The 12,391-nt window shown below is 44.9% G+C and overlaps 1 pseudogene; it reads left to right on the top strand.

The window, feature by feature from the left end:
- Positions 1 to 6,292: 6,292 nt before the first annotated feature.
- On the top strand, positions 6,293 to 7,691 carry LOC118650099 (annotated as a pseudogene).
- The last annotated feature ends 4,700 nt before the right edge of the window (positions 7,692 to 12,391 follow it).

Consider the following 12,391-nt stretch of genomic DNA (forward strand, 5'->3'; position numbering starts at 1 on the left):
ATCAGACAAAAGATAGCAGGTGCCATATATGTCATATTTTAAGAATCCTCATTCTCATTGTCCATGGGTAATTATTCCTGAATCATTTATTACTTTTGGGTCTAAGTAAACTTCCTGGCCTTCTATTTTTATCTAGAAACATCAGAATCTCCTGGTTCTCATTCTAGTCTCTGTTAATTCTTTGCCTCAGGAAAATCCCACTCTCCAGTGCTTATGTTTAGGTTCATGTTTGGGATTCCTTAAGTCTCATCCTGTACATGACCTCTTACCCCCTAGGCCTCTATCCTTTTCCTGTGAACTCAGCTTCCAAAAGTTTCCAAAAAGAATAAAATTTTCATTTTCAGGAGTTTGAGGCTAGGGATGAAGATATTATTTGTAAAAAATCTCCAACATGGCTAGTCTTCTGAAACTGGCTGTTAGCTGAGTCACACCATGGTTGATTTCTAGGCACATGTCCTTGGTTTTACCAGATCAGACCTTGGGAATGTGGGTAATGAATTGTCAAAGGAAATATTTGTTCATATCTGGGTAATCTTGCATCTCTTACTGATAGTGGGTTCAGAATCCAGACTCATTCCAGTGGATTTCTTATTCAGCATGCTCACAAAAAATGTTTAAACCTCAATATTTTAGAAATGATTTAAAATGGATTATAAGGAGTAGAGGATAGTCAGAAAGGAAACTTATACCTGTGGCTGTGGACCAAGTATGCTCCTATAGTTAAGAACTAAGTGGACATGTGACCTAAATTCAAATTGTAGCTCCAGTTCTTATTAATTGTATGACTTAGAGCAAGTTTGTTAATAGCCTATGCCTAGTTTCCTTAAATGCAAAATAGGGAGAACAGTAACTACTTTAGAAGATTCAAAGGATGGTTAGATGAATTAATACATTTAAAAACTTAGAAAGATTCCTGACTGACTCAGGAAATAAGCAAATAAGCAACCTGACATAAATAATCACAGAAATTTCAGTGGCATGCAATAGTAAGAATCAATTTCTCAGATATCTGAGGATCAACTGGGCAAACCCTAAGCTAGAAGTTTCATTCGGGTTCTACTCCATACTCCCCTCATCTTCTTTGGGCCAGTGAGTTAGGCAAGGATATTTTTCGGTTCCTATGGCAGAAACTGCTGGAGGCTAATTCCAGCATGTCATAAATGCAAGAAGTTTCATCAAAAGGTTGATGGAACTTAAGGCATCAGCAGGGCGGAAGAATCATATTACCTGCTGTGGAAATAGCTGAAAGCATTTCCCCAAGCCTGAAAATCTACATGTTATTATCTCCTGCTGGCCAAACAGCTGAACAGCCTAAGGCATTTCTCCCAACCTGGCAATGCCGACTGTATACCAAATTTTACCTTTTGATATGTATATCTGCTTTGCTATAGGCCAAAATGTGGGAAAAAAAGAGCCCCGGTCCAGAGATAGGAAAGAACTTGGTTACTGAAGCTAGGTCTCTTCTGGCTCCCCCATGTATTCCAAATTTATATTTCTAGTCTTTGTATTAATTTACTCCCAGCCCTTCTCCAGATTCCTAAACCCTTCTAGATGCTGAGAAACACCCCAGCAAGAAACACCAGAGGTCAAGCACAAACTAGCAAGCGCATTTAACCCTTGTGTCTTTCTCATTTAGTGACATCTTATTGGCCACGTAAGTCATGCAGATAAGCCTAACATCAAGGACCACTGCATTATATTCTGTCTTTGTTGGAGGAACCGCACAGTTAGATGGCTAAGGACATGGATTTGAATGGGAGAGAGTATGAAGAATTTCGACCAATAAGTTAGTCTATTGCGTTGACATATATTAAAGGTTTACTTAATATTAGCTATTTACAGCAGTACTATCCCTAGACACTCTTGAAAGAAGATTCTTCTTTCTGACTACTTCCATTTAATACCCTCTTTGTCTTCCTGAGCACTGCCTTTAGATGCTCTCACTACTCACTGTTATGCAGTGACTCTTGATGACACTCCTCACTTAGGACCTATACAGCAGTGCCGCATGCAGGCTCTCAATAGCAATTCAATTCCTCATATCAACTTCTTCCATTATAAAATTTAATTATCTAGAGCCAATTTCTTCTCATTCCGAGGCAGTTGCAGTTTGACAGGGAATCTGAAGAAAATCTGAGTGCTTTGTACAGTAATTAGTATCCTAACTAATAAAAGAGAAACATGGTAATTAGCCATACCTCCGCTATCCTTCCCATTGGCTAATCAGGGCAATATGCAAATTAACTGCCAGCCAAGATGGCGGCCGGCAGCCAGGCAGCTTGAAGCGAACATGAGGCTTGCTTGCTTCAGTGACAGAGGACTCCAACGTTCCCTGCCTGCCTTGCTGGCCTCTGAGCTTGCAGTTTGAAACATTGTTACAAATATTGAAGCTAAACAAAACCCCAGAAACCTGCTTTCAGCCAGCTGGGATCTCAGAGCTGGAGTTGAAACAGTTTTTCAATTATAGAACCCAAACAAACCAGATACCTGCTTTTAGCAGCCAAGGCCTAAGAGCTGGAGCCAGCCTCGGGGCTAAAGCTGGCCCAGAATAAAAAAAAAGAAAGAAAGAAAGGAGCGGTTGGGAGCTTCAGTCACGTGCCAGCCTTAAAACAGCCCTCAGCCCCTAACCCAGACTGGCCAGGCACCACAGTGGGGACCCCCACCCTGATCCAAAACACCCTTCAGGGCAAACCAGCCGGCCCCCATCTGTGCACCAGGCCTCTATCCTATATAGTAAAAGGGTAATATGCCTCCCAGCAGCGGGATCAGCGGAGCTGCGAGGCCTCCTGGCACCAGGATCAGCATGACAGGGGGCAGCGCCCAAACCCCCTGATCGTTTTGTGGCTCTGTGTGTGACAGGGGGTGAGGCCACAACCTCCCTATCTGCCCTGCTCTGTTCATGACAGGGGAAGGTGCCCCAACCCCCTGATCAGCCCTGCTCTGTGCCTGATAGGGAGGAGCTCCCCAACACCCTGATCGTCCTGCGGCTCTGTGTGTGACAGGGTGCTGTGCCCCAACCCCCCCCCCCCATGGACCCTGCCCTGAGTGTGACAGGGTGCGGCGCCCCAACCCCCTGATCCGCCCTGCTCTGAGTGTGACAGGGGACGGTGCCCCAACTCCCCTATCGGCTCTACTCTGTGAGTGACAGGTGGGAGCTCCTCAACCCCCTGATTGGCCCTGCTCTGTGCGTGACAGGGAATTGAGCCCCAACCCCCCTGATTGGTCCTGCTCTGTGCGTGACAGGGGGTGGTGCCACAACCTGCCCATCGACCCTGCCTTGAGTGTGACAGGGGGCGGTGCCCCAACCCCCCAATCAGCCCTACCCTGAGAGTGACTGAGGGTGGCATCGCAACTTCCCGATCCACCCTGCTCTGTGCATGACAGGGGGCAGCGCCCCAACTCCCCAATCAGCCCTGCTCTGAACCCGACCAGGGGCTGCACCTAGGGATTGGGCCTGCCCTCTGCCACCTGGGAGCAGGCCTAAGCCAGCAGGTCATTATCTCCCGAGGGGTCCCAGACTGCTAGAGGGCACAGGCCAGGCTGAGGGACCCCCCTCCCCCACAAGTGCACAAATTTTTGTGCACCGGGCCTCTAGTATTTATTATAATATAGCTCTCTTAAAAGTTTTAATAGCAAAAAATTAGATCATCTGATTGGCTTCTAAGTCTAGGGGATCTTGGAAACATGAAACATAGGTGTTCTCATCAAAGAACACTCAAGATGATGTCAAGTTGACTTTGATCCTTGTATGTTGAATGATGACCTCTCAGAGATGTCTCTGTTTTAGTCTCTGGGACATGTGAATATGTCACCTGTTATGGCAAAAGAGGACTTTGCAGTTGTGGTTAAGATAAGAATCTGAAGATGGGGAGATTTTTAGATTTTCCTGGTTTGTCCAATGTAATCACAAGGATCTTTCTAAGAGGAAGATTGTGAAGTTAGAGTCAGACAGAAGGCAATGTGACAATGGATGTAAAGGAACACAGAGAGATTGGAATATGCTACACTACTGGTTTTGAAGATGAAGAATGGGGCCACAAGCCAAGAAATTCAGGAAGCCTCTAAAAAGCTGGAAAATACAAGGAAATAGATTCCTCCCTAGGGTTAGAAAAAAACATAGCCCTAATTACCTATTTTACCTTCAGGTTTTCAGAACTGAAAGAGAAGAAATTTATATTGCTTATAACCACTGATTGTGGCAATTTGTTATAGCAGTGATAGAAACCCTAGAACCTTTGGGAAAATGAAATTATGCAACAGGCCATAGTTTATATTCTCATATGGTCATAACTGAAACTGGAGAAGCCCATAAATATTCTCTCTGCTAGGCAACAGTACTTATACTTAGTCACTAAAACTGATACTGTGCTTTTGCTAAGACAGACAATTAAGGAACCAAGCATCTGAGCTCTCTAGAGTTAGCAAGCTAGCTCAAACTCATTTTTTTCAAATGTCTGTCTCATGTGTACTTGAACTCAGGCTTTCAACAATTCTGTTGCACAGTAGGTACTAGAGGGCCTGCTTTGTTTCAGGGATTTGTTTCCTAGTTTCTTCTAAACCTAGGCTTTTAGAATCTCTCCTTTTAGAGCTCAGGGACTTCCCACAGCTGGAAGTTCTGTGACTACGTAGGTCTGCTTTATGGATAAGCAACATAAGAAAGCAAAACTTTTGAAGCATGAAAAGTGGGCTCATCCCTGGTACTGGAGAGGATCTGACTAATCTGAAGATAATAGAAAACACAAGTGGCTTAAATAAATGAATAAATTTTTATTTTAAGCAAAACAAAAATAATAAAAAACTGACACCAGATAAGGAAGACTGATGTAGTATGATTAGGAGGGAGAAAGCCTCCGTTTGTATTTCTGCTTCACAATCTAGAGCATGGCTTCATGATCAAGGTTGATTTGTTGTCCAAGCTGATTGGCAGAGGTCCAGCCATTATCTCCATGCTTTTGGCAGGAAGAAGGAAAAATAGGGAATGCAAAAAAGCACACTTCCCAGCAGAATCATCTCCCTTTAATGAGCTTTTCTGAAAGGCCCCAGGGTCACCACTTTATATTTTATTAGTCACCCCTACCTAGCCTTAAGGGAATTTAGTAAAAGTAATCTTTTTGTTTGTTTGTTTTTTGAGAATATTTTCTCAAAGAAGAACATTCTAGTTCCTTCCAGTCCTATTAGAAAAAAAAGAAGGGTAGAATGGATATTGATTAGGCAATAGTTTTCCCCTTCGCTACCCAATGACTGTGAGAACTATGTATAGAATACATTCACCACCTCCCTAAAAGAGTTTATTACAAATTTTTAGCAAATTATTGTATCCAGTTCAATTTTCAGGACATCTGGGTGATGTGAAGTTCTATCATATTCAATGTTTCTTCCTTTGAAACTCAAACTCAAAAGCCAGTTATCTTCTCCAAAACAACCATGATGGAGAAGAAGTGGGATAACTGCAATAAAAGCAAACACACAAAAAACAGGGAGATATTAGAATAAGTTTAATCAATTTATCAGCCACTGTTTTTATCAATGTTGTTTTTAGACCATGTTTTTGTTGTTTTTATATAATGTCTTTATTATTGTTATATCATGCTGTTATTGTTTATTTATTAATCAATTTATATTATTTTCATATACATTTTACTAATTTTCTTTCATCTCTGGTACTTCTATTATATAGAAACGGCGAATAGTGATATTAATATATTTCTTCTAATTAATTTCCTTTCAATGTGCAGGAATCCATGCACTGGGCAAATCCTAATATATGTAAAAACCCAGGGTCCTTAACAACCGAATGGATGACCCCCCGGCCCTCAGGCTCTGTGGCAGCAGCAACTGGTGAGCAGATAAAAGGGAGACCACTTGGTCCCTCCCCCGGCCCACAGGCTCCCATTGATCAGGGGATGGTTAACAGGAAACCAGAGTGAGTGGCGTGAGGACTGGCCAGCAGTGGAAGGCAGGCTTCTTGGTCCCTCCTCCTGGCCCTCAGACTCCAATCAATCAGTGGCAGAGGTGGGTCGGAACTGGGGACTGGCTTCCTTAGTAGTCCTGTAGGTTCAATCTCCAGAGAACAGGCCAGGCACCAATGGACCAGCGCCTCTGGCAAGATCCCAACAGCACTACCAGCCTCCTGGAACTTGGCCTCGGGCACTGTGGCTGCTTCCCCTACCTAGATGCTCCACAAGGAAGAAAGGATACTGCCAGCAGCTCCAGGGGCAACCTGCAGTGACTGACTGCTCTCCCTGTGCATCCTCCAGGTCACTCGAGCCTGCCTCCGCCTGCCCCGCTCTAGATGAAGTGTGATCACTGCACACGGAAGGAATGTAGTAAAAAAGCAAAAACAGATGACCAAGAGAATGCCGCAGTCAATATCTGGAGTCTGGCTCAGGAGAACGGAGAAAAGGGAGAATTCCGTAAGTTGGCTGATGCCAAGATATTTCCAAGTGACTGCCTGGCGTGTGACAGTTGTGTGGCCGCAGAGGAAGGAGTCCAAGTTTCTCAGCAGAACACCAAGGACTTCTTCTGTGTTCTGAACCTTAATAAGAAACGTGATACCTCACAGCACAAGGTGCTGGCAGTGTCCATGTGTCCTTAGTCTCTGCCTTATTTTGCTGCTAACCTCAGCCTCAGTGTCACTGATACATCCAGAAGGCTCTGCGGCTTTCTCAAATGCCTTGGGGCGCACTGTCTTTGACATGAATATAGCTGCAGATTTCAGCATCCTGGAGAGTCAGAAGGAATTTGTGCGTCGGTACTGCCAGCACCATGAGGAAGAGCCCCGGCTACCCATGCTGACCTCTGCCTGCTGGGACCGATATGCAGAACCTGTGCTGGGTCACCCCATCACCCCCACCTCTGAACGGCCAAGTCTCCCCAGCAGATCATGGGCTCTCTGGTGAAGGATTACTTCTCCAGATGGCAGAACCTGTCCCCAGACAAGATTTTCCACGTCAATGTGGCCCAGTGTTATGACAAGAAACTGGAGGCCCTTTGAGAAGGTGTTCCCACAGCTTCACGTAGTTCCCAGGGTGCTGACTGTGAAATTGTCCAGATAACGGAGCAAAGTGACCTCGCCTCGAATGGCGCCACCATGGACACTCTGTTTGGAGACATGGAGGAGAAGGAGGTGAGGCTCCACGAAGGTGCCAGCTCTGACGGGAACCTGGTACGCATCTTCAGGCACATGGCCAAGGAGCTGTTCAACAAGGATGTGGGAGTGCTCACCTACCACACCCTGAGGAACAAAGACTTCCAGGAGGTCAGTCTTGAAAGGGACGGAGAGGTTCTGCTATGCGTTGAGGCTGCTATGGCTTTCAGAACATCCAGAAGTGGTCCTGAAGCTGTAAAGGGGCAAGTTCTCCTGTCACTTTGTGGAGGTTCGGGCCTGCGCTGGTCATGCTTAAGTGGCAGGAGCCAAGCCCAGGAGGATGACAGGCATGCAGAAGGGTACTGTTGTGGCAGATGGAAGGCATCTATGCTGCCATCCCGGTGTGGCCCCCCGGAGACCAGCGCCCATGTGCAGGAGCTGTACCAGGAGTGGCTGGGGCGGGGAGGCGACTCCCCCTGGGCCCAGGCAGCCCTGCACACCGCCTAGCAGGGCCCAGGGCAGCCTGCCAGGACATCAAGTGGTAAAGGTCCAGCAGACGCCCGGCCTGCAGGCCGCCTGAAGAGGGGTGTCAGACACGTGAAGGAAAGGCTTAGCATCTCTGTCATTGCTTTGGTTTTCAGAATTCCCTGCTGCCCATCTGTTGGCACCCTTCCTCTGAGGGGTGCTGTCATCGTCACATGGGTGCAACTGGAACATTGTATCTTGAGAGGATTACCCCAATGTACATATCCTTTGATGATGAAAACTTCCCAAAGAACAAGAATGGAGACAGACTACTGTCCTTTAGGCTTAAAAAAACTCCAGAAGTGTCCTGTGAAGAGCTGAGACTTGGTTCTGTCCACACGCCTCAGAGAGATTAGGTGAAGGAATGGCCTGGGTTGGCCCTGACTTTGCCCACTATATGTTACTCTTGAAATGTTTTTGCCACAATGTGAATAAATTGTCACCTTTTGGAATAGTGCCTCATAGGAAAGTCTGCATTCCCAACTTTTCTTGAAACAGATCTATGTTCTGCAGCTGTGGCCACCGTCCTGAGATCAGGTCTGGTCAACCAGGTCTTGTTGCTGGGAATCAGGGGGCACTAGAGTGGAGGTGTTCCCCCCTCCCTCACTGTGCTCTTTTACATTCAGGAATTGAACTGAACTCACTTTGGGGGAGGCCTGGTAAGGGTGACAGGTGTCACAGATGGAAGGATGGAGAATGGAAAGGCAGACACCCTGCTTGGTCCCTCCCTAGGTGGGGTCAGGCAGATGAAAGCCAGCCAGCCCGCCCCACAATTGGGTGAGATAGCGTCCTCTGTGTCCACCTCTCACCCCGTGGGCCCGGCCACTCCCCTCAGCTCCAGGCAGCCCTCTGCATTCCACGACAGTGCACTCTGCCCTCACATGCTGCTCACCCTAAGTGAGAAGGAAGAGAGCAGTTGACCCACAGACAACTACACAGAAAGATAGGGCTCATGGCTGGTGAGTGCAGTGGCAGTGGCAGGAGCCTCTCCTGCCTCCATGGCAGCGCCAAGGAGCAGTGAGCTAAGTGGTAAGGAGCATTGAGCAGGCGGGCAGTAAGGAGCGAGGGGTCCTGGACTGCGAGAGGGATTTCCAACTGTTGGCTTCGGAACGGGCCTAAGCTGGCAGGCAGACATCTCCTGAGGGGTCCTGGACTGAGAGAGGATGCAAGCTGGGCTGAGGGACACCCTTCCAGTGCACAAATTTTGTGCAACGGGCCTCTAGTAGTAGTAATAATAATCCTGTATAATAAAAGGGTAATATGCAAATTGACCCTAAAGGTGGAACAACCAGTAGCTATGACGTGCACTGACCACCAGGGGGCAGACTCTCAACGCAGGAGCTGCCCTCTGGTGGTCAGTGTGCTTCCACAGGGGGAGTGCCGCTCAGCCAGAAGCTGGATCATGGCTGGCCAACATAGCGGCAGTGGCGGGAGCCTCTCCTGCCTCCGTGGCAGTGCTAAGGATGTCTGACTAACAGCTTAGGACATCCCCCAAGGGCTCCCGGGCTGCCAGAGAAATGTCTGACTGCCAGCTTAGGCCCGATCCTCCAGGGAGTGGGCCTAAGCCTTCAGTCAGACATTCCCCCGATGGGTCCCAGACTGCGAGAGGGTGCGGACCGGGCTGAGGGACCCCCCACCACCATCCCGAGTGCATGAATTTTCATGCACCAGGCCTCTAGAATAATAATAATAATAATAATAATAATAATAATAATAGTACCAGCTTCTTCAGCTTCATTCCCATGTGTGTGGAACAAAAACATCCATTCAGAGATCAAATGTTCCCTCCTCTCTTTAATCCAATGTTGCAGAATTAATGTGGTGACTTCATTTAATAATGAATAAATTGGTCTCCTTAAAATTAAAAAAAAAAAAATCTCTGCATTTGGAAAAGTGGAGAATGAGAAACACTGATTCACAGCAATCATCAAATCCTTTTGTAAAATAACATCAAGGACTCCTAGCCAGGTCAGTGGAGTATTTAATGAGTTAGTTTACCAGGCAGCCTAAGTTCTATTCCCTGGGAGGAACTCCCTTCTTCATCATTCCCTTCTGTTGTCCTTTGTCTTGAAGGCTACAATTCTTGTCAATCCTCATTATCTGTCATGACCACATCCAAAGTAGATACTGGAAAGTACTTGCTTGGGGGGCTGCATATCTCTCATAATCCATTTGCTGCTGTGAAATTCTGGGGCTCAAGAACTGCTTTGAAGGTAGAAAAATCTTAGGCTGCTAATGGCCATGTTTAAGTTTATTATGATTATTATCTTGTTTCCTCTAAAGTGTACCACACTTCCAGTCTTCTTGCTTCTGTCTGTCTTATGCAAAGTAATAATAGGTTAAAGAGATCTTCCAAGCAGAAAGGGCCTCATCTTTTATTTACTGGCCCCTGTGCTCTGCTTAGCCTTGTTTTCTCAAATTAATGGTCACTTACTGGACTCATCTAAGACAATGTGCTCAGATAATAATGTAATGCCTTTAATCCTATATTTATCAGCAGGTTCCTAACATCCAATGAGAGAAAATCAGTCTTATAAGGACAGCAATTTATCGTCACTACTTATAACTGATTCAGGTTGAGGCAGAAAAGCATTTGGCTTTTCAACCCTGCAAGGCCTAAATTATGAGACTCCTATTCAACTCAGATTGCAGAGTGTAGGCAGGAATACAATCCCTCCCCCCCCCCCCCCCCCCCCCCGCTTTATAAACTGTTATTTCTCTCCATCTGTGCAGACAGTGTGGCTGGCTCTCATATGAGCTTCTTTCTCTCCTATAGGACTCTACAGAGAACAAGAGGCTAGCATATACCAAAAATTTTAATTTTTCTACCATTTTCTAACACTTCAATTTTGGTCAGCAGGTAATCTGATTTCCGAGGTACAGTAGGCAAGAGATTGACAAAATGTTTCCCCACTGTAGTAACAAAGACAATTACAATATCTGAATTCTTAATATCTGCCTCTCCATTTCCTCTATTCAGATAAGTCTCTACTGCCCTACTTTTAAGAACCAAAGAACCAAAATCTGTATCAGTTAGAATTTATTTCAACCACATATAGCAGAAAACAAAAACATATGATCTAAACAAGTCAGAGGTTCATTTCTCTCTCACATAAAGGAACTAGGTGGTCTAGGATTGGTGTAGTAGCTCTACAGTTTTCCAGGGACTTGTTTGCTCCTACCATCATTCTCAAGGTGACCTAATTGTCCAAAATGTTTGCTCACTCTCCAGCCATCATGTTCAGATTGCAAGCAAGAGAAAGGAAAAGGGAGAAGGGGTGCTGAGCAAAAACTAAAGCCTACCAGCTGAGTCAGCTTGATTTGAAATTCTTTCCTTTGCTTCTTCTAGTGACTGTTATATCACTTTCAGGGGTGTCACCATATCTGTTACACTGCATGGGAGCCTGGGAAATGTAGTCCTTTAGCTGAGCATATAACCACTCAAAAATAAAATTGGAAGAGAAAAAAGAATATTGGGCTGGAATATCAGTCTCTTCCACATTCTCCAGAAATCTGTGGTGCCCTGCCTTATGCTACCAGGAGTATGACCAATGTCTCATTTGCAGTATAGCTGATTGCCAAAAGACTTAAGCTAAATGTTTTATGGGGATAGGAGTAGGAAACAATGATTATAAGTCATCTACACCTTAATGCCAATAAATGTCATGTCATTTCCTGACAGTGGTTCAGTATAAGAAGGAGGTGAAGGAGAGGCTATAATAAGGGCACCTGGCATTAGAGGAGAGGAGAGGAGAGGAAATGGACCCTGGAGACAATTTCATTATTTTTTCTGGAATGGACCATCCCAGCTCCAGAATCTCTTGCAGGACTTCCCCCAGGGTCTCTGTTGCATTTGAATCACAGCCCAACTTCTCCCTCCATCTCAATCTGCTTTATTTATTTATATTTACTTTATTTTATTTACTTTATTTTATTTTATTTTATTTTAATTTATTTTATTTTATCTCATGAAAGTATTTCTGTAGTAAAACTTCTGCACACGAATCTGAGTCTTAGGGGAAAACTGACCTGCAACTGCCTGTGAGAAAGCAAAATAGAAAGTGCTTTTCTGGGCCTTAGGCTGCCTGGTCCAGAGCCATCCATTTAATGGCAGTCCCTGGGGTTGATAGTAGCCTCTACTGATAATAGCTCCGGAAGCTACAGCTGACCTCCAAACTCCATTGTTCCTTTTAATAGTCTATAAAGGTTGATTGAGACATTTGTGTACCAATTATATTTTTAACATGTATCATCTACTTGGGGAATTGATTTTATAATTTTACCTTATTAGAAAGATTATTGAAGCATTTTCTTTAAATGAAACCACCTTTAAAATCTAAATATCCTCTGCTTTTAGAGAATTACAAACAATGCCCTGTACTCTACCTATGTTATAGATAACTTAAGATAATTCTTTTCATAAAATGTACCCCCTTGTTCACACTGAAGTTTATTAGCCTTCTAGCAGAATAGTATGTTGTTGGTGTGGGAAGGAGGTCTGAGATGTCCCCTAAGACCTTGGAGGTAAGAAAAATAAAATTAGCCTCTGTGGGTTCAACTAATAAAATCCACACACAACGTTTAGAATTCTAAATGAGTAAATAATTCTGAATCTTTAAATATGTGACCAGAGGATTTGCACTGACCCCCAATTCCACACAAGGTGATCTGGGTCTCAGAGAGGCAGGACAGGAATGTGGTTAATATTTAGTAAGCAAAAGCCTAGTCATATTGTAATGTGTGGACATTAAGGGATAATTTGAATCACAGAAAGTATAG

The sequence above is a fragment of the Myotis myotis genome, unplaced genomic scaffold (assembly GCF_014108235.1).
Source record: "Myotis myotis isolate mMyoMyo1 unplaced genomic scaffold, mMyoMyo1.p scaffold_m19_p_3, whole genome shotgun sequence".
Lineage (NCBI taxonomy): Eukaryota > Metazoa > Chordata > Mammalia > Chiroptera > Vespertilionidae > Myotis > Myotis myotis.